The following is a 23,437-nucleotide window of genomic DNA, read 5'->3' as shown; positions in this document are numbered from 1 at the left end:
TGCCTGTCCCCCTACATTCCAAGTACATTTCTTAGATCCTCTAATGGTGGTCAGCTTATTATTCCAAGAGCCAGTACTATGCATGAACTTGTTCAAAAGAGCACGTTCATTGAAGAAACTCATTTTTCTAAGAATGGCAAACTTAATGTAATGTATTTGCAAGTGAAGAACTTGATCGTGAGCGAGTTCAGTTTTAGGTGACAATTTGGATCTGGATGAGGTCCTGATTAAGCATTTTTCCTTGCCCTGTAATGTAGGGGTGGAGCCGAATCCGAATCTGGCATTCGGATAGGCACAAATAGTGGATTTTTACGAATATTTATTTTGTGTGGCATGGTGGCACAGTTGGTAGCGCTGCCGCCTCGCAGTAAGGAGACCCTGGTTCACTTCCTGGGTCCTCCCTGCGTGGAGTTTGCATGTTCTCCCCATGTCTGCGTGGGTTTCCTCCCACAACCCAAAGACATGCAGGTTAGTTGCATTGGCAATTTTAAATTGTCCCTAGTGTGTGTGTGTGTGCGCCCTGCAGTGGGCTGGCACCCTGCCCGGAGTTTGTTTCCTGCCTTGCGCCCTGTGTTGGCTGGGATTGGCTCCAGCAGACCCCCGGGACCCTGTAGTTAGGATTTAGCAGGTTGGATAATAGATGGATTTATTTTGTATGAATTCTTTGCCATTTATTTGTATTTGGGAAAAATAATATAAAATCAAAATGGCGCTGTCTGTGTCTGCCTGCTTGTGCATAAGCTGCACCCCCGTTGACACGAGCACGCGGTGAAGCTCTACTTTCACTTTTAGGATAACGCACTTTGCGAGGCCACTTTATATTTTTCCCCATTGGTCATGCAATATGTGACACGAATTTTAATCGGCAACGTAATCGATTAGTTCACCTACACTCGGGTTCCACAATCACCATTTGTGTGATACAGTTGGAAATAGAGTAGTAATTTATATGTATACTTACATCTACAGTGGAACTTCGGTTTACGAGTGTTTTGCAAGACGAGCAAAAATTTGTAATAAATTTTGACTTGATAAACGAGCAATGTCTTGCAATACGAGTAGTATGGATACACTTTTGTCTGCTGAGCATCATGTGATCACAAGTGAGCTGATGGTGGTTCTCTCTCTCTCCTTATCTCGCTCGCCCAGCGCGCCTCTCTGTCTCTCTCTCTTTATCTCGCTCGCCCAGCGTGTCTCTGTCTCTCTCTCTTTATCTCGCTCGCCCAGCACGTCTCTCTCTCTCTCTCTTTATCTCACTCGCTCGCCCAGCGCGTCTCTCTCTCTCTCTCTGGCTATCGTCTCCTATTCTCCGTCTGAGTCTGTGTGCCTCACTCATATAGTCAACATCTGTTTACTACAGCATTGTGACTGTGTGTGTGTGCTGTGAAGTGCAAGTCCCCATCTTGCTCCCCAAAACACGAAGCTGAGTCTCAGTACTTTAACACCAGCTTTATTCAGCTTGAAACAGCAACAGCGCTGTTATTTATTGTAGCGGGATCTTTATAATGTTCCTTGTATGACCCATTGACGACAGGCGCTTATAGCATGTCTGCGATCTTTTTGGGTGTGCTTATACGACGAACTGCTACAGCGCTGGGAGACTGCGATTGCTTTGGGACGCTCTTCCGCGTGTTGTCTCCCACATGAGTTTAGAAACTCACACCAGCCATGATTCTTTTTAAAGGTAAAATGCAGGTTAATTTGTATTATGTATACTGCTGCTGGATTATGTGAATTTCCCCTTGGGATTAATAAAGTATCTATCTATCTATCTATCTATCTATCTATCTATCTATCTATCTATCTATCTATCTATCTATCTATCTATCTATCTATTATATATTGCCTTTCATATCTATCTATCTATCTATCTATCTATCTATCTATCTATCTATCTATCTATCTATCTATCTATCTATCTATCTATCTATCTATCTATCTACTTTATATTTTGTATTAATCATTTTTATATGAATAGGTTTGGGTTGTGGAACGAATCATCTGAGTTTCCATTATTTCTTATGGGGAAATTTGCTTTGATATACGAGTGCTTTGAATTGTGAGCACGTTCCCGGAACGAATTATGCTCGCAAACCGAGGTTTCACTGTATTTAATTTCTTTTTTGACCGGGAGGATATTAGCATATATGGTTATACGCGTTTGTTGCTGGGTATAACTCAATAAAGTGTATTTAAATAAAAAAAGTCTTCATAATTATTGTATTTTATTCAAGAACATTGTAATAGCCTGATATAAGGCTTGCAAAATAGAAAAAAGTAAAGTCATGGGTCATTTATTCTCACTCTTTAAAAAATACAAAATGAACTAAACATGAACGAGTTCAAAATTGAAAAATTGGTGAACTATGAACGTGAATGTGTTTATTTTAATCTGCGTGAACTGAACTTTGAGCGAGTTCTTGTGAGGTGTGATCTTGCACAACACTGCCAAGAGCTAAGCATTTAGGAAGTGGTGAGGCAGCCTTTTGCTGTTAGGCACCAAAAATGTAGAATACATTAGAATACCAATAAAGATGCACCAGGCTAACACCATGGACCATTTTACAAAATACCCTAAAAATCCACTTTTTAAATTTGGCTTTTTCATAGCTACATTTTAGTTGTAATCAGACTATACAAGCTTAGAATTATCATTATCATAATTATAATCTATTCTTCTTAGATTTGCAATCCTTATTAATCTCTTCTTAATCTTAATCTGAAGGAGATTGAAGATTGCAAAGTGGTGGCAGGGGGAAGTGTAGTTAAGTAGCATAGGATGGTGGTCTGTAGAATGACGTTGGAGATCAAGAAGAGCAAGAGAGTGAGGGCAGAGCCAAGGAACAAATGGTGGAAATTGAAAAAGGATGACTGCAAGGTTGAGTTTAGGGAGGAGGTGAGACAGGCACTGGGTGGCAGTGAAGAGTCAACAGACTGCTGGGAAACTTCAGCAGATGTAGTAAGGGTGACAACAAGAAGGGTGGTTGGCGTGACATCTGGACAGAGGAAGGAGGAAAAGGAAACCTGGTGGTGGAATGAGGAAATACAGGAGAGTATACAGAGGAAGAGGATGGTGAAGAAGAAGTGGGATAGTCGGAGAAATGAAGAAAGTAGACAAGAGTACAAGGAGATAAAGCGCAAGGTGAAGAGAGAGATGGTGAAGGTTAAAGAAAAGACGTATGATGAGTTGTATGAGAGGTTGGACACTAAAGAGGGAGAAAAGGACTGGTGGGCTAGACAGAGGGTCTGAACTGGGAAAGATGTGCAGCAGGTTAGGGTGATAAAGGATAAAGATGGAAACTTACTCACAAGAGAGAAGAGTGTATTGAGCAGATGGAAAGAGTACTTTGGGAGGCTGATGAATGAAGAGAATGAGAGAGCAAAGAGGTTGGATGATGAGGAGATAGTGAATCAGGAAGTGCAACGGATTAGCAAGGAGGATGTAAGGACAGTTATGAAGAGGATGAAAAATGAAAAGGCCGTTGGTCCAGATGATATACCTGTGGAAGCATGGAGGTGTTTAGGAGAGATGGCAGTGGAGATTTTAACCAGATTGTTTAATGGAATCTTGGAAAGTGAGAGGATGCCTGAGGAGTGCAGAAGAAGTGTACTGGTGCTGATATTTAAGAATAAGCGGGATGTGCAGGACTGTGGTAACTACAGGGGAATAAAACTGATGAGCCACAGCATGAAGTTATGGGAAAGAGTAGTGGAAGCTCAATTAACAAGTGAGGTGATGATTAATGAGCAGCAGGATGGTTTCATGCCAAGAAAGAGCACCACAGATGTGAGGTTTGCTCTGAGGATGTTGATGGAGAAGTTTAGAGAAGGCCAGAAGGAGTTGCATTGCGTCTTTGTAGACCTGGAGAAAGTAAGTGACAGGGTGAGGAGAGGAGCTGTGGTATTGTATGAGGAAGTCGGGAGTGGCAGAGAAGTACATAAGAGTTGTACAGGATATGTACGAGGGAAGTGTGACCGTGGTGAGTTCTGCGATAGAAGTGACAGAGGTGGGATTACATCAGAGATCGGCTTTTATTTGCAATGGTGATGGACAGGTTGACAGATGAGATTAGACAGGAGTCCCTGTGGACTATGATATGTAGGGAGCAGGTTGAGGAGACCCTGGAGAGGTAGAGATATGCTCTAGAGATGAGAGGAATGAAGGTCAGTAGGACCAAGACAGAATACATGTGTGTGAATGAGAGGGAGGTCAGTGGAATGGTGAGGATGAAGGGAGTAGAGTTGGCGAAGGTGGATGAGTTTAAATACTTGGGATCAACAGTACAGAGTAATGGGGAGTGTGGCAGAGAAGTGAAGAAGAGAGTGCAAGCAGGGTGGAGTGGGTGGAGAAGAGTGTCAGGAGTGATTTGTGACAGATTGGGTATCAGCAAGAGTGAAAGGGAAGGTCTACAGGACGGTAGTGAGACCAGCTATGTTATATGGGCTGGAGACGGTGGCACTGACCAGAAACCAGGAAAGAGAGCTGGAGGTGGCAAATTAAAGACGTTAAGATTGTCATTGGGTGTGACGAGGATGTACAGAATTAGAAATGTGGACATTAGAGGGTCAGCTCCAAGTTGGACGATGGGGAGACAAAGTCAGAGAGGCAATATTGCGTTGGTTTGGACATGTGCAGAGGAGAGATGCTGTGTATATTGGGAGATGGATGCTAAGGATAAAGCTGCCAGGGAAGAGAAGAAGAGGAAGGTTTAAAAGAAGATGATCCGCTGAGGCAACCTCTAATGGGAGCAGCCGAAAGAAGAAGAAGATTCATCTCTTCTTTTCTTTGCTTTCTGTGTTGGCATTTTCTGCTGTCACCACCTGATCAAAGTCCTGTGCAGTCAACTGCGTAGCCCTGGCTGTCCAAGAGATGTACTGAGATGAAACCTTGAAACAATAAAGGGCAACATAAGTACATTTCTATTAGGTAGAATGTCAAGAGGGGGCTTCTGACCAGTCTCCCCGTCCCTGCACCCTCACCACCACCATACTTCACCCATAGAAATGTTATTAGGCAGGTGGGTGAGCTGTGCCTGGTATTTACCAGACACACTGCAAGTCTGCCCAGAGAGCTTACTTTTTTTGTCTCATCAGACCAGAGAATCTTTCTCTTCATGCTCATTGAGTCCTTATTGCTTTGTGGCCTCCCTCACCCTAACCTATCATCTATGAGGGAGGAGCGAAAACTTTAGTTTCATCAAAATTTTCGATCTCCAGTTTTTGATGGATTCCCCGATAAATAAAAACATCAATATCTCGATGATGGGTGTGTGTGTGTCTGTGTGTCCAGTGGTGTAGCTGAGTTCATGCCGTTCGGGATGGGGCGGTGCTTCAGTTGGCTGCCCTCCAACCTATCTGAATATGTTAACCTATTTAAATAGAAAATTAAAATGACGTACAGAGAAAAATTAAGATACATTTTGTATAGATTTATTCATATATGGAGAAACAGCAATATTTTTTCACATATAATCAGATAGATAGATAGATAGATAGATAGATAGATAGATAGATAGATAGATAGATAGATAGATAGATAGTGTCACGCACGCGCGAGTAGGAGGCCGCGGATTGATTCGATAGCACCTGGGAAACCATTACGCCAGGGAATGGCGGGGTATTAACTTTCTCCCTCTGCTTCCTCATAGAAAGAAAGACCTTCCTGCACCATAGGCCTGGATTGACCGCAGTGCGATACTTCCGCCCTTCCTCCGCCATCTTGCCCTGACGTCATCCTTCCCATCCTCCCTTGCGGTCCTTCCCGCATCCCTCCACTTCCGGCTCCTCCCCAATAAAATGGCGCGGCGCCAGGAGTCGGCGTCGCGCATATGAACTGTTTGTTTATAATTTTGACCAGTTTTTTTGTTCTAATATACAATATACGGGGCCGGAAAACCCCAACTCTTGCTACTGTCTCCTCGGTCCTTTACAAGTGGCGTAGTCGGCAGGATAGAGATCCCGGAATGACGGAGGGACAGGACCTCAACACGGTGCTGCAGGCCATGAATGAGCAGCTCCAGGCGCTGCAGCTGCGCAAGCCGCCACCACCGGGAGCTGGAGGCCACGAGGCCAGGTTAGTGGAAGCCCAACGGGCGAGACCAGACCCGCCCAGGCAGCCGCCTCCTCCTTTGGTTCCGATGGGCCCTTCGGAGGACGTCGATGCCTACCTGGGCATGTTTGAGAGGACGGCCACCCGGAACGAGTGGCAGCGGTCAGTGGGCGTCCATCTTGGCGCCATACCTGAAGGACCAGCGCTGCGGCCTATTATGACCTCCCTGAGGAGGAGGCGCTAATTACGACCTCCTCAAGCCCGAAATACTGGCCCGCTTCACGGCATTAGCCGGGCCAGCAGGCGGCGAATGGCGGAACTGGGTCTTTGACCCGAAAAGCCCTTCGCGCCCAGGCGTTGAGTTCTGGGGCAAGATGGGCGCTGGCTACGGCCAGAGAGCCCGGCGGGCGGAAAGTGGTCGAGCGGGTGGCCTGTGAAGGCCTGGTCAATGCAATGCCCAGTTCCCTCGCCCAGCAGGTCCGGGGACACGCCTATCAGAACATGTCGGGCCTCCTCGACGTCCTGGAGCGTCAGTTGGCGGTCCTCCGACTTGGGGGGTCAGAAAAGCCTGCTCGCGGGAACCGGCAGGGACGGCGGCCACCCCGAGCCCCTCGGCCAGCGCTGCAGAAGCGCCAGCCAGAGCCAGAGAGAGGCGGGTCCGCCGCTGTTTCAAGTGTGGCGAGACCGGTCACCTGCTGCCAAACTGCCCCATCACATCGCCCGGAGCCTATGGACTGCAGCTGGACATCATCGGAGAGGTATTGTACCCGCCGCATCCCTTGGCGAGTCGAATCGGGGAGTGGTGTTGCTAAATGGGCACGCCGTGGTGGCTTTGTTTGATTCCGGCAGCAACATTACCATTGTTGCTCGCCGTTTGTCTTACCGCAACAGTGGTTAAAACAGCATTTGTTGGTCACCTGTGTGCATGGGGGACTAGGTCATATCGTTCGCTCACTGCTATGTCACCTGGAAGGGGAACCAATCAAATGACGGTCGCTGTGTTACCTGACCCCCTTCCCAGTGATTTGGGACAAGACTGGTCTAAAAGAATCAGCGGTAAGCCATTCGCGCTCCCGGGCCTCGTTGGATCTTGTTATGAGGGGAAAAGGCACCCTCCCGCGGCCTCCACGCCGTGCACAAGGGCAGGCCCTATGGGCTGGTGTCTCGGGGACCTTTCGTGGCTACGGACCTTGACCGGAAGATTCCGCGGAGAAGGGACTAGCCAGGAACTCTTCCCGGGCCCAGGCCCCAAGACCCTCGGCGCCTGGACCATCAATTTCGGTCCACGCCGGCCTCCTTTAAGAGGGAGCAGTGGAATGATGACTCCCTGCGCTTTGCCGGAATGCGTCGTTCTGCCTAACAGCTCAACAGCGGACGGATCCACACCGCGGGAACCCTTCTTTGTCCTTGAGAATGATCTGTTGTACCGGTGGCTACCCATGAGGGCGAGGTGCGGAAGTTGTTGCTAATTCCGTACCTTCCGGCGGGAGATATGCGAGTTGGCACATGCTCACCTCCTAGGCCCACCTCGGGGCGAAAAACACTGGAGAGGATTAAGCTCGCTTTTACTGGCCTGGGATCAATGAGGAGGTCCGGCGGTTCTGTCAATCCTGTCCGGAGTGCCAGACCCGCCAGATTCCTAGGAGGGACCGTGCTCCTCTAGTCCCTATTCCCCTCGTGGACATCCCCTTTGAAAGGATAGGGGTCGATTTGGTGGGACCCTGGAGCCCTCAACCCGTGGCCACAAGTATATCCTAGTCATGGTGGACTATGCCACCCGGTACCCAGAGGCGGTTCCCCTGCGCTCGCTAATACTAAAAGCATCGCACGGAACTGGTTAATTTGTTTTCACGTGTGGGCATACCCAAGGAGGTCCTCACGGACCAGGGTACGCCCTTCACTTCGGATACGTTCAAGGAGGTAGCCAAATTACTGCAGATAAAGCACCTGAAAGCGTCAGTCTATCACCCGCAAACTGGCGGGTTGGTCGAACGTTTAATCAGACGCTTAAGCAGATGCTCCGCAAGGTAGTCAGCGGGCGGCAGGAACTGGGACCAGCTCCTCCCTCGTGCTTTTGCCTACCGGGAGGTACCCCAGGCCTCTACAGGCTTCTCCCCTTTGAATTACTATACGGGCGACAACCCGGGGAATCCTCGACATCCTAAAAGAAGGCTGGGAGGCGAGGCTCTTCCCTCCTCTAACATTTTGAGCGTGCGCAACTGCGCGACCGACTCACAAAGATCAGGCCCCTCCTAAAAGAGCACGTGACTCGTGCGCAAGCAGCGCAGGCCGGTGTTACAACCGCAACTCCGTCCTCAGGGAGTTCCGCCCGGGACCGAGTTATGGTGCTCGTCCCGACCTCCCACTCGAAGCTGCTCGCTCACTGGCAAGGGCCTTACGAGGTTAAGGAGAGAAAGGACTGCGTCGACTATTTGGTGAAACAGCCCAATGCGACGACCGAGTGAGAGGATCTATCATGTCAACCTGTTAAAGCCCTGGAGAGATAGAGAGGAGCTCCCCAGCTCCCGTAGGTCACTCTCCCTTTTGCAAGCACAACTGCCCTTAACCTCGGCGAAGAGCTGACCCCAAGCAGCGGCAGGAGTTAGCCCAAACACTCCGAGCCATCCCGAGGTAGTGGCGAGTCACCCGGCGGACCGCTGATTGAGCACGATATAGTCACGGAGCCCGGGGTAATCGTCCGGGAGAGGCCCTACCGACTCCCGGAGGCAAAACGCGCAGAGGTCGAACTGGAGGTGAAACGTATGTTGGACATGGACATAATTGAAGAGAGCCATAGTCCCTGGTCCAGCCCTATTGTCCTCGTCTCCAAGCCAGACGGCTCCTGGAGGTTCTGTAATGACTTTAGGCGTCTGAATCAGATCTCCAAGTTCGATGCCTACCCCATGCCCCGCATTGACGACCTCCTTGGCGGCTGGAGTGCGGCTCGATATCTGACTACCCTTGACATGACAAAAGGGTATTGGCAAATTCCTTTAACGGCATCCGCAAAGGAGAAAACGGCCTTTAGCACCCCTAGCGGGCACTGGGAGTACAAGGTCCTCCCATTTGGGCTGCACGGGGCCCCGGCGACCTTCCAACGTCTGGTAGATAGAGTGCTGAAGCCCCACCAGTCCTATAGCGCCGCCTACCTGGATGACGTTGTCATCTATTCCGGCACCTGGGAGGAGCATCTACTGCAGGTCGCAGCTGTCCTCCGAACACTGGCTAAAGCCGGCCTCCGCATAAACCCCGGAAGTGTTTTTGGATTAAAGGAGGCCAAATATTTAGGCTACCTCGTGGGACAAGGACAGGTGCGGCCACAGAGCTCCAAAGTTAAAGACATCTTAGAATGGCCCGTCCAGTACCAAGAAACAGGTGCAGGCTTTCTTGGGGCTTGCGGTTACTACCGCCGGTTTGTTCCTCGTTTCTCGAAGAGCAGCACCCTTGACTGACCTGACAAAAGGGCTCCCCTATACGTGGTGTGGACCGACAAAGCAGAACAGCGTTCAGTGACCTAAAGAAGGCCCTAACGTCGGCACCTGTGTTACGGACGCCCGATTTTGGGCTCCCGTTTATTCTCCAGACCGCGCTTCGGACACAGGCCTGGGTGCCGTGCTGAGCCAAAGCGTCGATGGTGTCGAGCACCCTGTGATGTACCTTAGCGGAAACTGATGGACGGGAGACCCGTGCGCTGCAGTGGAGAGGGAGGCCTTGGCCATTAAGTGGGCAGTGACCCACCTCCGTTACTACCTGCTGGGTCGCGAATTCGCTCTGGTGACTGATCACGCTGCACTTCAGTGGATGTCCCTACACAAAGAGTCGAATCCGCGGGTCACCAGGTGGTTCCTGGACTTACAGCCGTATAAGTTCACTGTCACTTATCGGCGGGCACCCTTCAGGCCAATGCCGATGCCCTCTCTCGTATTCACGACCTCTCGGTTAGGTCCGCCCGACCTGGCGGTCCTGGGCTAAGGGGGATCGTGTCACGCACGCCGCAGTAGGAGGCCGCGGATTGATTCGATAGCACCTGGGAAACCATTCGCCAGGGAATGGTGGGGTATTAACTTTCTCCCTCTGCTTCCTCATAGAAAGAAAGACCTTCCTGCACCATAGGCCTGGATTGACCGCAGTGCGATACTTCCGCCCTTCCTCTGCCATCTTGCCCTGACGTCATCCTTCCCATCCTCCCTTGCGGTCCTTCCCGGCATCCCTCCACTTCCGGCTCCTCCCCAATAAAATGGCCGCGACGCCAGGAGTCGGCGTCGCGCATTATGAACTGTTTGTTTATAATTTTGACCAGTTTTTTTGTTCTAATATACAATATACGGGGCCGGAAAACCCCAACTCTTGCTACTGTCTCCTCGGTCCTTTACAATAGATAGATAGATGTGAAAGGCGATAGATAGATAGATAGATACTTTATTAATCCCAAGGGGAAATTTACATAATCCAGCAGCAGTATACTGATACAAAGAAACAATATTAAATTGAATAGTAATAAAAATGAAAAGAATTAAAATAAAATTAATGTTCGCATTTACTCCCCCGGGTGGAATTGAAGAGTCGCATAGTGTGGGGGAGGAACGATCTCCTCAGTCTGTCAGTGGAGCAGGACGGTGACAAAAGTCTGTCACTGAAGCTGCTCCTCTGTCTGGAGATGATCCTGTTAAGTGGATGCAGTGGATTCTTCATAATTGACAGGAGTTTTTATTTATTATTTATAAGCATCATTTAGACAAGAATATAGTATAGACGCACTGATAAGCCGTGTTCTGATTATTAGCTTAATATAATTACGCTGTGAAAACCAGAGCCAGTGTCCTGTTCAAGTGATAGGTGGGGATGTTTTCTGCGCAGAGTAAGAACGCACCCGGATTGATAACGAAACGAAATTATAAATTGTAAATTAGTTGTTTATCTTCCTACAAATTCTTATCGGTGTAATGTTTATGTTTATTTTTTGTTATTGCCTCATAAATTTCAACTGCTGTGTCTGATGTTGTCACTGAAGGACAGTCTGAAAATGATTTTTGAGGCATTTGAGGGTAAAAATCAAAGAAGTGAACGTTTTTTCATTCATGAGTGATATTTTTCCAAACCCTGCTGCTTACACATGAATTGTACTGAGCCTGTTGGCGAATAAGGCCGCCCCCAAAAATGTGCCGCCCAGGGTGGACCGCCCCCTCTGCCCACTCCTAGCTACGCCACTGTGTGTGTCGCAGTTTCTCGATTACGGTCTAGAGCTGAAATGGCTGGACAGAATAATACCAAACTTGAAGCTTAACCCTGTTACGAGATAACGATGTGCTGATTCGTTTTTGAGTGAAATCGTGCAAGAGAAAGAGGCACTCGAGAGGAACCCTCAAATACCGTAATTCTAGAATTAATTATGACTTCTTCTCGTCAATTGCTAATATAATGGCCTGTGTTATGATCAGAAAGATCAGCATCAGAGTGGTAAATAATGACTGAAATGTTGCCGAATAGTTTGGGTAACTTGGTTCCTGTTGCTCAAAGCCTACTGACACTCACGGACAAACTTTGTTAATTTTTTTTGATCTGGATTTATTAATTTTTTATGTCCTCCCAGTCCTCTTTTCTTATAATGAAACTCATCTTTAGCAACTTAGAATACAACATCATATATATATGTTATAATATTGTAAGGACTCTACTTTTCGACTAATTATACATTTATATTAATGATTGATTTTTTTTTCCATTTATGTTATGTTAATTATTGATTTATTTTTTTTTACTTATTCATTTTTATTCTTATCTAATTTAATTTGTTTTTCTTTTCTCGTAACGTTTTCTTTGACGTCTTACAAAGCACTTTGGGCTACATTCTGTGTGTGAAAATGAGAAATAAATATTGTTGTGCAGCTTTACAATTAATTAATTTTTAATCAAGGGAGATGTAAGCTAAAATACTGTTTGTGTATCCATCCATCCATTATCCAACCTGCTATATCCTAACTACAGGGTCACGGGGGTCTGCTGGGGGCAATCCCAGCCAACACAGGGCGCAAGGCAGGAAAGGAAACAAACCCCGGGCAGGGTGCCAGCCAGCCCACCGCAGGGCACACCCACACACACACACACGCCAAGCACAATGTAGAATCGCCAGTCCACCTAACCTGCATTTCTTTGGACTGTGGGAGGAAACCCACGCAGACACGGGGAGAACATGCAAACTCAATGCAGGGAGGACCCGGGAAGCAAACCCAGGTCTCCTAACTGTGGGGCAGCAGAGCTACCCACTGTGCCACCATGCCAGCCTTGTGTATGCAGTACAGGTTAATTCTAACTGCTTAAAAACAGTTTAGTTTATGCTTTCAGAAACTATTTGATGAGGTGCCACCCGAGAGGGTGGGCATCAAACTAAAAGAAGTGGGAGTACAGGGTGTCGTGTGTCAATGGGAGGCAAAATTGGCTCAGACACGTGAAGCAGAGGGTGATGGTGTGAAGAACCTCATTAGAATTGGGTGATGTTAAGAGTGGTGACCAGCAGGGGGCAGTGCTGGGGCCGCTGCTGCTATCTTCTTATATAATAAGCTACCGTGGCTGTTCGTTTGTTTGTCCAGGATTTTAAATCACCTGTAGCTCGCAAAACGTTTGAACTATTGAAATTTAGTACACATATACTACATGACGTCTACTATCTGCTTTCGGGATGATGACTGACCTCCAAAGTTATTCCTCTTTTTATTTTTATATTATTATATTGTAAAATCAACTCTCGGCAGCGGACAGCAAGGCGACCGTATAGCGCATGTGTACGGGCGCCGTTCTCATTCCCTACTACCTTCGCTGTCACTTCACCTAACTCTTCATATCTTAAATCATTCTTGAGGCAGATTGACGACTTAAGTACCAACTTAAGTGAAAAATTAAAGAACATGTATTAAGTAATTGCAACACAAACATGGACTTAATCAGTTTCAACGTGAAAAGATGCCAACGAAAGAAGAGAAGAAGCGGGCTGCTAGGGTGGAGAAAAGAAGAGCTGCTCAGGAAGGAGCAAGCGCATCAACCTCTGAGCAAATGAAGGCTAAAAGTACAGAGAAGGAGTATGATAACTATAAGTCAAGTGTATTCACTGCACGTTAATATATATAAATGTTTTAGATAGGAATATACAGTAAATAACAAGCTGGTTAAGTGTGCAGATAATATCAAGCTCGTGGATTGGCCGATAATCGAGAATCCGTTAAATAATTACAGAGGGGCTTGGACCACATACAGGCTCGGGCAGATTTGTGACAAATGAAATTTAATGTCAGTAAATGTAGAGGAAGTAAAAATGTGATGTTTGAGTGCACAATGGGAGGTCTGAAAATTGAAAGTACACTTTATGTGAACGATGAAGGAGTCATTGTGAACTCATCACAATCAACTGCCAGATACAAATGATTTATATAAGAATTTAAAGAACAAGCTGGTTACGTTTGCAGATGATACCAAGATAGGTGGATTGGCAGATAATTGACAATCCATTAAATCACCACAGAGGGACAGCAAGACAGACTTGGGCAAATTTGTGGAAGATGAAATTTAATGTCAGTAAATGTAATGTGTTACACATAGAAATTAAAAATGGGAGGTCTGAAAATCGAAAGTACACATAATGAGAAGGATTTAAGAGTTGTAGTGGACTTGACATGATCAACTACCAGTCAGTGTTCAGAAGCCATTATGAAGGCTAACAGACTGTCAGGTTATATAGCGCCTTGATGTGTGCAGTACAAGTCACAGGAGGTTCTGCTCATCATTTATAACACACTGGTGAGGCCTCATCTGGAGTCCTGTGTGAAGTTCTGGTCTTCAGGCTACAAAAAGGACATAACAGCACAAGAGAAGGTCCAGAGAAGAGTAACCAGGCTGATTCAGGGCTACAGAGGAGGAGTTATGAGGAAAGATTAAAGTAGTTGAGACCTTTAACTGTTTATTATAAGTAAATGTAAAGAATTACACATAAGAAGAAAAAAAGTTAGATTGGAATACACAATGGCAGGTCTAAAATTTGAAAGAACACCCTTTGTGAAGGACAAAGGAGTCATTGTGAACTCATCACTATCAACTGCCAGACAGTGTTTAGAAGCCATTAAGGAGGCTAACAGAATGTCAGGTTATATAGCGCCTTGAGGTGTGGAGTACAAGTCACAGGAGGTTCTGCTCAGGCTTTATAACACACTGGTGGGGCCTCATCTTGAGTACTGTGTGCAGTTTGGGTCTCCAGGCTACAAAAAGGACATAGCAGCACAAGAGAAGGTCCAGAGAAGAGCGACTAAGCTGATTCAGGGACTACAGGGGTTGAGTTAGGAGGAAAGATTGAAGGAGTTGAGACCTTTAACCGTTTAATGTCAGTAAATGCAAAGTACTACACATAGGAAGTCAACATGTAAGGTTTGAATACACAATGGGAGGTCTGAAAATTAAGGGTATGCCTTATTAGAAGGATTTAGGAGTCATAGTGGACTCTAAGCTATCGACTTCCTGACAGTGTTCAGAATCCATTAAGAAGGCTAACAGAATGTCAGGTTATATAGCGCCTTGATGTGTGCAGTACAAGTCACAGGAGGTTCTGCTGAAGCTTTATAACCCACTGGTGAGGCCTCATCTGGAGTCCTGTGTGTAGTTTTGGTGTGCAGGCTACAAAAAGGACATAACAGCACAAGAAAAGGTCCAGAGAAGAGTAACTACACATTTAATGTAAAAATAAATTTGCCAAAGTGTTTCTTCAGAGTCATGCTATAGGGGAATCATTTTGGTTTGCAGAAGATAAACCAGAACGTCGAAGTAATGGGTCCCAAATGCATTAGTGAGGCCAACCTGGAGTCCTGTGTGCAGTTCTGGCCACCACGGTATAAGAAAGACACAGCACCACTTGAGGATTTGCAGAGGAGGCCAGCCAAGTGCATCATGGGACTGAGGGACATGACCTACTGTGACAGACTCAGAGAATTAAACCTGTTTAGTCTGAGAAGAGGGAACTACATGGAGACCTCATCCAGGTCTTTAGAATCCTGGAAGGCAATGGTAAAGGAGACCACCAGAATTCTTTCATTTTAATGGTGAATCAAATACTCGAAGACAGCAGTGGAAATTATGAGGAAGAGAATTCAGGATTGAAGCCAGGAAGCACTTCTTTCCTCAAAGAGTTGTGTGAATCTTGAACAACCTATTGAGACATGGAGTTGAAGAAGAAACCTTGAGAACCTTTAAGAAGAATCTGGAGGAGATATCGGGACATCTAAGCTATTAGTTAAACAAATTAGTGACAAATGGACTCAATGGTCTCCTCTTCTTTGTCGGATTTCTTTGGTTCTTAAGACTGTTAACAGCTGGGAAAAACTCACAGGTCTAAAGAAACGATTTGAGGAAGATAGATGGAACTGTGTTCATTTTACTGGCTATCCAACTCCTGAAATAAAACGTTCAACACAGCAATAGCTGAAAGAGGAATTCAAGGTTTAGATGGTACACATGACTGTAAACAGGCTCACGCCTTTATTCATAGCTGAACTGAGGCCAGGCGCAAGATGGGAGACTATGACTTGTTGTCATTTTGAACTCCAAAAACAACAAAATCACTAGTCTTCCACCCAGCAGCAGGCAGCAGGAGGAACTGCACATCTGGTCTTGGTGATATCCTTGAAAGACAACAGCAACCTAAATGGTGGGGCTGGGAATTGGGAGAGACCTTTGCTCAGCTTAACCTGTGACAATGACGATGATAATGATGATAATAACCTTTAATTACATTTATATATCGCTTTCTAACCTTCTCAAAGAGATTTACATAGCCAGTGGTGACCACTTTGACTACCACCAATGTGTAGTTCCTGTGAATTTAAAGTCCCAAAGCACATAAATCCAAAAGCACCTCCCATAATGGCCGCTAGAGGGGGAAATCACTGTTAAACCCCGGACTAGTAGTAAAAGCAAGCACTGAATCTTTCTAAAATTAAAACTTTATCCCAAAGAAAAGCTCTGTAAAACCATGAAGCTCCATAGCCAGCATGTAGGAACAAGACAGAATAGATGTGTGTGAATGAGAGGGAGGTCAGTGGAGTGGTGAGGATGAGGGAGTAGAGCTGGTGAAGGTGGATGAGTTTAAATACTTGGGATCAACAGTACAGTGTAATGGGGATTGTGGAAGAGAGGTGAAGAAGAGAGTGCAGGCAGGTGGAGTGGGTGGAGAAGAGTGTCAGGAGTGATTTGTGACAGATGGGTATCAGCAAGAGCGAAAGAGAAGGTCTACAGGATGGTAGTGAGATCACAGATGTGATATTTGCTCTGAGGTTGTAGATGGAGAAGGATAGAGAAGTCCAGCAGGAGTTGCATTGCATCTTTGTGGACCTGGAGAAAGCAAATGACGGGTGCCCCAAGAGGAGCTGTGGTATTGTATGAGGAAGTCGGGAGTGGCAGAGAAGTACGTAAGAGTTGTACAGGATATGTACGAGGGAAGTGTGACCGTGGTGAGGTCTGCGGTAGGAGTGACGGTGGTGGGATTACATCAGGGATCAGCTTTGAGCCCTTTCTTATTTGCAGTGGTGATGGACAGGTTGACAGATGAGATTAGACAGGACTCCCCGTGGACTGTGATATTTGCTGATGACATTGTGATCTGTAGCGATAGTAGGGAGCCGGTTGAGGAGACCCTGGAGAGGTAGAGATATGCTGTAAAGAGAAGAGGAATGAAGGTCAGTTGGACCACCACGACAGAATACATGTGTGTAAATGAGAGGATGTAAAGAGTAGAGTTGGCGAAGGTGGATAAGTTTAAATACTTGGGATCAACAGTACAGAGTAATGGGGATTGTGGAAGAGAGGTGAAGAAGAGAGTGCAGGCAGGGTGGAGAAGAGTGTCAGGAGTGATTTGTGACAGACGGGTATCAGCAAGAGTGAAAGGGAAGGTCTACAGGACGGTAGTGAGACCAGCTACGTTATTTGGGCTGGAGACGGTGGCACAGGAGACAGGGCTGGAGGTGGCAGAGTTAAAGATGATAAGATTTGCATTGGGTGTGACGAGGACGGACAGGATTAGAAATGAGGACATTAGAGGGTCAGCTCAAGTTCAACGGTTGGGAGACAAAGTCATAGATGTGAGATTGCATTGGTTTGGACATGTGCAGAGCAGAGATGCTGGGTATGTTGGGAGAAGAGTGCTAAAGATAGACCTGCCAGGGAAGAGGAGAAGAGGAAGACCTAAGAGAAGGTTTATGGATGTGGTGAGAGAGGACATGCAGGTGATGGGGGTAACAGAACAAGATGATGAAGACAGAAAGATATGGAAGAAGATGATCCGCTGTGGTGACCCTAAATGGGAGCAGCTGAAAGAGGAAGAGGAAGAGGAAGAAGAAGAAGAAGAAGAAGAAGAGTTCCTTTTTGAATTAACTGATGAATGTTCTGTTCTGACCGTCGTTAGGATAAGTTTCTTGCAGTTGAATAAGAAATACACCACCCAGTGAAGAATGTGTTTAGAGAAATGTGAGTGTGCTATGACCGCATGCATTGTTGGTTGGGGTGAACAGCTGTAGAATGCATTTTTTATGTGAGAAATTGATTGAGAAAAACTATAATATTGGCACAAAAACATGCAAACCACAAGAAATAGGCAGTTGCTGCTCTGCAGATGTTAAACACTAAGGGCTCAGGTGAGGGGGTGTGGCTTTGGGTGAGCTGAACAGAAGGGGTGGGGCTTCTTAGGGTCAATTGTAGTCACTGTGAGTCTTCACAGCACTATGGAGAAAGAAAAAAGGACAGATATTCCTAACAACAGCGCCACCTCTCTTCCTAGGGTGGTATTGCATACCTCAGGAGAGCTCCGAAGGCAATCCGCCAAGGCACATTCCTGACAGTATGTGATCTCAAGGTGCTGGTCAATACTCAGTAACATTTTTGCCTTTAAAAATGAATGTATCTGTAAGCTTTAAGGCTTTTTCTATCTATGGACCTGTGTCCCCATTAGCTCTATTGTAAGCTTCAAGAATTGAAAAGAAATTTTTAATATTTATAAAGAAAAACTTCACTTTAGAACACAATTTTATATGGCAAATTACTATTTCCCATGACAGGGAAGAGGTAACGAAGCGTTGAAAAATACCAAGCTTATCTCTTAAAAGCAGCAAGCCTCGATTTTGGTCCAGCGACCACATTCATTCAGAAAAGACCAAACTGAACACGAAAAACGGTAAACAGACTGTGGTATGCAGAACCCCAGGAGGAGCGAATCGTAAAGGTGAAGTACCTTGGCACACATTCATTTTAAAGCAGGATTTTAAATTTCCGCGACCTTTCAAACGTAGACATTTAAGCTTGTAATCGTCCGCAGCTCAATGCAGAATACACCTCGGCATAATTACAGGAAATGATTTCTGGAAATGCTGACAAGATTACAATATGTTTCCTCAAATTATGGCAGTATTAGAGTTTTGCTATTAATTATAATTTATGAGGCTTCTATTCTAAAGTGTTGAATATGTCAAGCACCCTGCCCGCCGAGCCCCACCCGCCGACTAAATTTAATCAATGTAATTGTATGGGCTGTGGGGAGAAATTTGCACCCTAGGCCTCTTTTCCCTTTTCACTATCCATTATTAAGCAAAGCAAATAGGTGTCACCACTGCTGGCATTACTATTAAATGAAAAAAAAAAATAGGAAAAAAAATTCAAAAAATAATTGGCAAGAGCTTATTAATTCTGAAGGGGAAAAAATGATCTTGGAGTGTCACACATTGAATGGAAAAGCCTGACAGGCAAATGGCGTCCTGGTTTCCGTGGCAACGCACCAGGCGCTGCACTTCATTCACCGGGCTGACTCATTTCACAGCCAGCGGGAGCGATTGTGGGGGGCGGAGGGGGGCATCAGGGGGTGTTGGGGGGTCAAGCACTTTGAGAGGAGCTTCTGAGATTAACTCCTTCAGAAGCCGGCGTGCGGATGAATTGTGCTATTGCTGCCAGGGACTTTTGTTCTAATTTTTGGAAATTTAATGGATTACTGTTTTTTGTTTTATTAATTTTTCTGAGATGCCACTTACAATTTGAAACTGGAGAGTTAGTGGTGGGGATCTTGTTATATAATTTAGTGCCTTTCATTGTCAGCGACATCTCTAGGCACCGTACGGACTGTAATAGAAATGTTTACATACACTGTATTCAGAAAATATTGAGACCCCAGCATTGCACTTAATGTTAAAATAGCTGTGCTACCCAACTAAGACGAACTGAAATCTCTCTAATCACAATTATCATTTTCAAAGCACCATACAATGCATATGTTTCTGTTATATACAATTTGGTATAGGATTCGTGAAAGCAGTGTTAAAAATTTGTGAGACGCCACCTGTTGGAATGACAAATGCAATACAAATGTCTCTGATATACGAAGCACCATCTGTTGGAATGACCCACGCAGTGCATATTATTATTAAAACTATTTGTAATGCACCATCTTCTGGAATGACAGAAGTATAGAAACTTGCCGGACACACAGACAGACAAATATCTTGTACTAGCTGTGCTAAGAAAGATTGAAATCCAAGTGATGAATGTTAATGTTTACAGTGCACTGTGCAATGTTTCTGTTATATACCATTTAGTATGGGATTTGTAAAAGCAGTGTTAATATTTGTGATGCGCCATCTGTTGGAAGGGAAAACACGACGAATAGGTCTCTGTTATATTCCATTAGATATGGGATTCGCAAAAGCAGTATTAATGTTTGTGATGTGCCATTGGTTGGAACGACAAATGTAATGCATATGTCTCCATTACATACCATTTGGTATAGAAGTAATAAAAGCAGTATTAATATTTCTGCTGGAGCATCTTTTGGAATGATAAATGCAGTGCATTTTATTATTAAAATGTTTGTGATGAACTGACTTTTGGAATGACATAGCCATAGCAACCAGAAGGACTCTCAGACAGACACGTACCCTTGTACAAGCTGTGCCACCCATCTAAGAAGGACTGAAATATAAATAATCTAAGTAAATGTCAGTCTTAATGTTTGCTGTGCATATGGGATGTCTCTTTTATATACCATTTGTTATGGTATTTGCAAAAGTAGTGTTAATGTTTGTGAGGCGCCATCTGTTGGAATGAAAAATGCAACACATATCTCTATTATATGCCAGTCGGAATGGGATTCATAACAGCAGTTTTTATGTTTCTGATGCGTCATCTACTGGAATAACAAATGCAATGTAAAAAAATCTTTGGGATGTGCAATCTTTTGGTCCAGACTGGATGGACTCACAGACAGACACTCGGACACTTATCCTTTTATTAAGGTATTGTCAGTTTTGCTCATTAATCTACACTGAATAATCTATAATGAGAGAGAGAAAACATGTATCAGAAAGTGCACTAAAAATCGCAAACTGAAATCTTTCAAACCCTTTCCTTTGGTGCTCATGTCAATCCTAATTTCTTTAATTCTCCTTGAGAAGTTTCTAGGACTTGATTGGAGTCCACCACAGGTACACTGAATTGAGTGAACATCATTTTGAAAGTCACATGTGTTACCTGTGTATATACAGCATGTCCCCTCTCTGTATACCTCCACGATCAAAATGAGGCGAGGCATAGATCAGGGTAGGGGATACTACCATTTTGAAAGATATGTGTGTTTGCAGAAGCACAGCGGCCTCAAGAATTGTGAAATGGAAGACGTTTGTACCACCAGGACCCTTCCTAGAATTTGCTGTCTAGTGAGTTGAGATCCTCACTGCTTGCCTAGAGAGTAGCCAGTGGGTCAGCACTTATAAATATGGAGACATTTCTGATGTACTCTGCTTCTTCCTTCTCACCCCCTCACGTCTGCTGTTAATGTCAGTTTTGCTTGGTGTCAAATCTCAGTTTCATATGGACCTCCCGGCTGGTGGAACGAGCTGCTCATCTCCATTCGAAACTCTGACTCCCTCAATGTGCTCAAGAATCGTTTTAAGACTCTCTTGGTTGGTGAATTGCCCTGCGGTGGGCTGGCAGCCTGCCCTGGATTTGTTTCCTGCCTTGCGGCCTGTGTTGCCTGGGATTGGCTCCAGCAGACCTCCGTGACCCTGTACTTAGGGTATGGCGGGTTGGATAATGGATGGATGGATGGATGGTTGGTGAATTTCTGTCTTTAGGAATTGGAACTTGGGTGAATCCCTGTTTTGAGCTTTCCACTAGAGGAAACCAATTTTGTCCCCTTGTCCTGTCACACTTGTTCCCAAACTGTCCCCCAGACTGATGTTTACTTGATTATGTTTGTAAGTGTTCACTTCGGATAAAAGCATCTGCTAATCAAATAAATGTAAATGCCAGGCCGGCGGCACGGTGGCGCAGTGGTAGTGCTGCTGCCTTGCAGTAAAGAGACCCGGGTTCGCTTCCTCCCTGCGTGGAGTTTGCATGTTCTCCCCTTGTCTGCGTGGCTTTTCTCGCACAGTCCAAAAACATGCAGGTTAGGTGGACTGGTGATTCTAAACTGTCCCGTGTGTGTGTGTGCCCTGTGGTGGGTTGGCACCCTGCCTGGGATTGGTTCCTACCTTGCGCCCTGTATTGGCTGGGATTGGCTCCAGCAGACCCCCGTGACCCTGTGTTCAGATTCAGCGGGTTGGAAAATGGATGGATAAATTATTTTATACAACCCATCAATGTATAATATGCCAATCACAATAGGATTTATTTTCATGGGAATGGATTCATCATTTTCCCTTTATTTCTTATGGGAGAGAAAAGCCAAGCAAAATGACACCTTTTATTGGCTAACTAAAAAGATTACAATATGCAAGCTTTCGAGGCAACTCAGGCCCCTTCTTCAGGCAAGATGTAATCTTTTCTTATGGGAAAATTTTGTTTGGTATATGTCCTGTTTGGTACAAGTCAAAGGATCTGGGACGAATTAAGGATGTATACCAAGGTACCACTGTAAATGGAAATGCTAAATGGTAACAAATGGGAAATGTCAAGAGGGGGTGCATCGGTCCAATGATCCGAAGGGGAAATAAATAGGGATATAAATACATCTGTGGATGGGAGGACAGAAGAAATGTTTCACAATGTCACTCCAGTGCTGGTCTCTCTGACTAACACTCAGCTCAAGCTTTAAGGGACGTATGATGACAATGTGACGTTACCTTGGAAGAAACTGGGTAACAAAATTTAAAGAGGAATTCTCCTTCCAGGGTGGAACGGTGACACAGTGGTAGCGCTGCTGCCTCGCAGTAAGGAGACCTGGGTTTGCTTCTTGGGTCCTCCCTGCGTGACGTTTGCATGTTCTCCCCGTGTCTGCATGGGTTTCCCCAAGGGTTAGGTTAGGTGCATTGGCAGTCCTAAATTGTCCCTAGTGTGTGTGTGTGTGTGTGTGTGTGTGTGCCCTGCGGTGGGCTGGCACCCTGCCTGGGCATTTGTTCCTGCCTTATGCCCTGTGCTGGCTGGGATTGGCTCCAGCATACCCCCTTGACCCTGTGTTAGCATATAGCGGGTTGGATAATGACCGCTTGACTGAGTGTGTAAAATTTTTATTCTATTTTTAATTTACTATTTGCACATCATGTTGTTACACTGTGGACCCTGAGCTTCGCAATTTCGTCTATCTGTATACTTGTATATGGTTGAGATGACAATAAAGTTCACTTTGACTTTGACTTTGACTTTGACTTTGACTGACTGATTCTCCTTCTGGCAGATAACACTTGGAAGGGTCTTAATGTGATGGGGACTGTGTTAATACTGCTAATAAAAACTAGTATCTATCTATCTATCTATCTATCTATCTATCTATCTAAAATGAAAAATACTCGTCAACGACACTCATCAAAACAGAACAAAAACTAAATGAAAAATGCCATTAATGACAAAAACTAAGACGAATACTATTAAAATCACTTATTTCTAGTAGGATTGACTACTGCAATGCGGTGTTTACTGGATGTTCAAACTGTTCTTTATTCAGCTTCCAGTTAATCTAAAATGCTGGTGCAAGAATTATTACAAGAACAAGAAAATACAAACACATAACTCCAGTTCTTAAATCCTTACACTGGCACCCGGTTAAGTTTAGGGCAGATTTCAAAATCCTCCTTTTAACATATAAAGCCTTAAATGGCCGAGGCCCAGCTTATTTGTCTGAACTTCTCATGACTTACAAACCAGAGCACACTGTAAGATCTCAAAATGTCGGTCTGCTTATGATTCCAAGAATTAATAAAATAACAGTGGGAGGTCGAGCTTTTAGTTACAGGACCCCCCTAAACTGTGGACTGGTCTGCCTGCTACTATAAGAGACGCCCCTTCAGTCTCAGCTTTCAGATCCCGGCTGAAGACTCACGACTTCAGTTTAGCACACCCTGACTAGAGCTGCTGATTAACTGTACAGACTGCATCTCTGTTATT

At 45.3% G+C, this 23,437-nt stretch overlaps 1 long non-coding RNA gene across 3 annotated transcripts in view; it reads right to left on the bottom strand.

Annotated features, from left to right (window-relative positions):
* Positions 1-23,437, bottom strand: part of LOC120537857 — a 115,554-nt gene that overhangs the window by 17,199 nt on the left and 74,918 nt on the right. The gene's annotated exons all lie outside the window — the stretch shown is intronic.

The sequence above is a fragment of the Polypterus senegalus genome, chromosome 10, assembly GCF_016835505.1.
Source record: "Polypterus senegalus isolate Bchr_013 chromosome 10, ASM1683550v1, whole genome shotgun sequence".
In the NCBI taxonomy this organism is placed as follows: Eukaryota; Metazoa; Chordata; class Cladistia; order Polypteriformes; family Polypteridae; genus Polypterus; species Polypterus senegalus.
Note: the sequence above shows the minus strand (reverse complement) of the source record. Positions and strands in the feature narration are given on the sequence as shown.